This window comes from Belonocnema kinseyi, chromosome 8, assembly GCF_010883055.1.
Source record: "Belonocnema kinseyi isolate 2016_QV_RU_SX_M_011 chromosome 8, B_treatae_v1, whole genome shotgun sequence".
Classification (NCBI taxonomy): domain Eukaryota; kingdom Metazoa; phylum Arthropoda; class Insecta; order Hymenoptera; family Cynipidae; genus Belonocnema; species Belonocnema kinseyi.
The window spans coordinates 17867984-17872508 of record NC_046664.1 but is presented as its reverse complement, the minus strand read 5'-3'; positions in this window follow the sequence as shown (position 1 = coordinate 17872508).

Genomic DNA, 4525 nt, shown 5'->3' with positions numbered 1-4525 from the left:
CTGGGAAGGCCGAGAATCAGGTGGAGGGATAATTTAAAAAAAGATTTGGTAGAACTAGGATATGATTATAATGAGTGGATGGATGATGCACAGGATAGAGACACGTGGCGGTCTCGGGTAGATGAGGCAATGAACTTTCGAGTTCCAAATGCTGATAAATAATAATACAAAAAGTCACTTAACTTCAACCAGAAATGGAACTTAAGTGCAGTGCCTCGTATCTGATATACGAGTAATATGATAATTAACTGACAGGTATATTGACTTTGGGATGATTTTCATTCGCGTGCTCTGAAATTCAATTTGTGCTAGCAGACAGGCGTGCGCGAAATGCGATGCGGCGATGCGCAAACACTCGAACGGATTTCGGCGATTTTAGAAGAGGACCCAAGAGATCAGCTGAGAGTAGCCAATACGGTGTCGATAAAGCTGGATAGTAGCGATCAGCACTGAGCTCATGATAGTTGTTTCGTCAAAGTTTCCTATTTTTATATATCTACTCAGATTTATAACGGATTTTGAGTATAAATAGAATAATGGTACATATGTGATAAAAAAAGATATGAAAAAGGATTGAAGATTGACGTTCTGAACCTCGTAACTTGAAATGAATAATTTATTTAATGCTCACATTAAAAAAAATTTATTTCATAAAATTATCCAATTTTTAATTTTATATTCATTTCATGTTCCTAATAACTGAGCGATAGCGCATAAATTTTATGAATTTCAACAATCGGCTGACTTAAATTAACCTATAAGTTTCGTTTCAAACACACGCGTTGACGAAAGGTCAACAATCTTTCTGTCTTAAATTAACCTATAAAGTACATTTTACGTACATAAAGCAGCTGACTTTCCACCAATGGCGTTACTTAAAGTGATGTTATCATCATCAGTTGACTTTCAACTGGCGAATGATCCTTTTGGTTACATCTGAAAGTCAACCACCTTTTTATACTGAAATTCAGATTCTTGTATTACTGTGCACTTTGTACGTCAGTGTTTTCCTACATATTATGTGCTGAAATCTTATGTCAATCGCATTAATTTTAACCTTATCCTTTTTTTGTTAGGTCCATATGTCGCTACCGTATAACACAGTTAGTACAAATATAAAATTATATATTGTCATTATAGCTTTATTTGATATATTTTTACTACTGACAATGGGCCCTCCTCTACTGCTGATCTTCTCACCCTTAAATTTGTTGCTCTATTTTGGGTGCAAATTACATAAGTGAGTTAAATAAGAAATCAGTATTTTCTATCAATCTTTGCAAGAAAAAATTCCAGTGCGCTCAGGCTGCAACTGTGTATAATATATCCAAATTAAAAAAAAATTTATCACCAGAGAATTCAGCCGCCCCCAAATTCTATTGCACTAGGCTGCAGCCTATGTAGTAAGTAAAATCCGCTACTGAATATTTTGTGAAAAAAAATTTTTTGGTAAAAAATTTAATTATTTGTCTCAAAGGAGAATTAGTCCATTGAAAATTCATTTTTTTACAAACATCAATAAGTTTCGTAAAAGATTCAACTGTTTCGTTGAAAATAAACATTTTTGTTTAAAATCCATATTTTTTGGTTACAAATTTATCTGTTTTGTAAAAAATTCGCCCTGTAGCTTAAATGTTCAACAAGTCGACATGAAATTCAACTATTTGGTATAAAATTCGTTTTTATAAATTGGAATTCTTTTATTCAATTAAAATTTAATTATTCCTTTTTTTTGTTAAAAAGTGATGTTTTTTAGACTCTTTTTTTATACTCCACTATGTGCATCGAAACGCAGGGGAGTATATGTACATGATGTACATGTTCGAAGAATTTCGGTGGGGGGAGGGGCAAAACAGGAGAAGTTTAAAAAAATAACTTTAATTTGAAAAATTAATTTTAGCAGAATATTCAAGAATACTACAATCTGGTGCTCAGAATCTGGAGCAACTATTGTGGTAGAAAATTAAGCTTCTTGGTTGAAAGTTAATTTTTTTGTTTTAAAATTAATTGTTTTCGCTTGAAAATTATTTTTTCATTTAAAATTAATTTTTTATTTAAAAATTGACCTATATTAGGTTTGCTTGAACATCAATCTTCTTTACTTGAAAAACTATTTGTTTGAAAATTTCTATATTGTGCTAAAATTTTTTTTTGTGGTATAATATTAATATTTTGGGACTGTTTCACCGTTTTGCTTAAAAATTTAACTGTGAGGTTAAAAATTCCATTCAAAAGGAAAGCTTTTGGTTGAAAATCCATGTATTTTGTTAAATTTATTATTTTGCCAGTAGAAAATTATTCTGTTTTGTTCATAATTTTTAAAAAATTGAAAATCGAACGTTTTTAATTAAAAACATGTATAAATTTTTTTTTGTCATTTTATCTTTGTAGTAGAAAAATTATTGGTCTATTTGAAAATGCACTTCTTTTTTTAACATTTATTTCATTTGCCTGAAAACTTATTTCTCTAACTGGAAATTAAAGTATTCTATTTTCTTTTAAATATATGTATTTTATCAGTTGAAAATTCATCAATTTGTCTTGAAATTTATCTTTTTTTGGCAAAGAATGGCACTTCTGTTTAATAACGCCATTGAAAATTAAATTTTTCCATTAAAATTCACTTATATGGTTAAAATTATTTTTTCTGATAGAAAAATAATCTTTTGGTTGAAAATTAACTTCTTAGATTGAAAGTTATTTTTTTCTAATCGAAAATTTTAAGATTTTAACTTTTTTAGATGAAAACTTAATTATTTTCTTTCCAAATTCATTTTATTTATTTATTTTGATCAAATGTTGTCTTTTTTGGCATAAAATTCCGGAGGCGTAACTACAACCGTGTAGGCCCCACCATAGAAATGTTTACGACGTCCCTCTTATAAAATTCAAAATCAAACAGCGTATACAAACAGATGAAAAACATTTTAAAAATAAAATATCTCACATGGTTCTTTTTATAATATATCACAAATTATATTTTATTTTAGACATTTTATATCATAAATTATACATAGTTCTGACTTAAAAATTAGTATTGCACTGTTAACAAACTTATCTGCACGTTGCTTAATTGCAATTCGTCTCGCTTTCATTTTGACAAACTTATTAATAAAAATGTCGATATCCAATTATTTTGCATCATCAATTTCGATTGTCAGTAGAGATAGATTTAAGAATCGGCTTTAAAGCAATCGATTTCGTAAATAGGATTTTATAATTTTTAATTTGCTTAACGTCCTTTCGCAAGTTGCTTTACTATAACATGCAGAGTTAAATAAATCGTTAAGGGATTACTTCTGAAAAATTGCTTTCCATGAAGCTGTATTTAATGAGTAAAGTGCGGAAAACATCTTTTACTGCTGATGTCTCATTGAACCCGTTACTATTTAAAAATGGTATAAAGTTGATGACTTCCAAGGGGAATTCTTTTGTGAAATCCCCATGATATCGAATCTGTAATTTCTCTCTGTAATTACCCCTAAAATCGTCCTTAAATCTTCGAGATTTATTTCTAGTCATTTTGGAAATCATTTGTGATGTTTTAAAATCGTTTTAAGTATTCTCTTAAAATTGAAAATTTCCGTGCAGAAATTCCAATTAGGATCTGATCGGGGTCAGATCTGGCAGAGTTTGGCTCATATCAGGCTATCTAGATGGGGCCAGACTCAAAATGAAACGCGATGCCCGATCGGGGCCCAAGCTCTGCGCCCACAGATAACCATGTCTGGCCCCGATCGGGCCAGTATATCAGACACTTTTTTTCGAGCAAACGGAAAAAGTCAAACGACACAATATAACAGTCAGCATTTATGTGTGATAAACCATTTAAGTATTTTGCAATTTATTTTTTTGGTTTTAATTTCTAAATTTAAGTTGCTTTCAATTTCTATATTGAACTTAATTATAGAAAGTTATTTTAAAATAAGTGGATTATAATATCGCATTGGCTCTTTAAATTATTTTTACAAAAGCACAAGGCTGCTCAGATTCAGGTCGATTGACCCAAATGGGTCCGCTCTCGATATTTTATTATTTAGAAAATCTGCAGGTAGTTGTCCTCTAGAAACAAAATAAGCAGGATTTTCCTTTGTATTTACGTACTCTTAATCTTCGGAATTCGTGATATCCTGTATTTGCACCATTTTGTTCGCCTCAAATACATTTAAGGGCATGTGACACAGCTAAATACCTATATTACCGACCTCACTTTTTCGGTTTACTGAATGTTTTTTTGAACCTAAGAACTTTTTTTGTAAATAAGATATCGAGCTGAAACTTTGGAAGATTTATTAGAGTACAATAAAGTACATTTAGGTACTGCATTTGGTAGGAACTTCACTGAAAATTATTTTATCTTTTTTCTGAACCTCAACATTTTTTGAACGTTCGAATTTTTTTTATACAGAAAATATCGGTCTCAAACTTTGAGAAATACCAGAGCCGAAAGAAAACTACGTTTAAGTACAAAGCTTAATAATAATAGATGTAAAAAAATATATTTCAACAATCAATTCCAACGGCA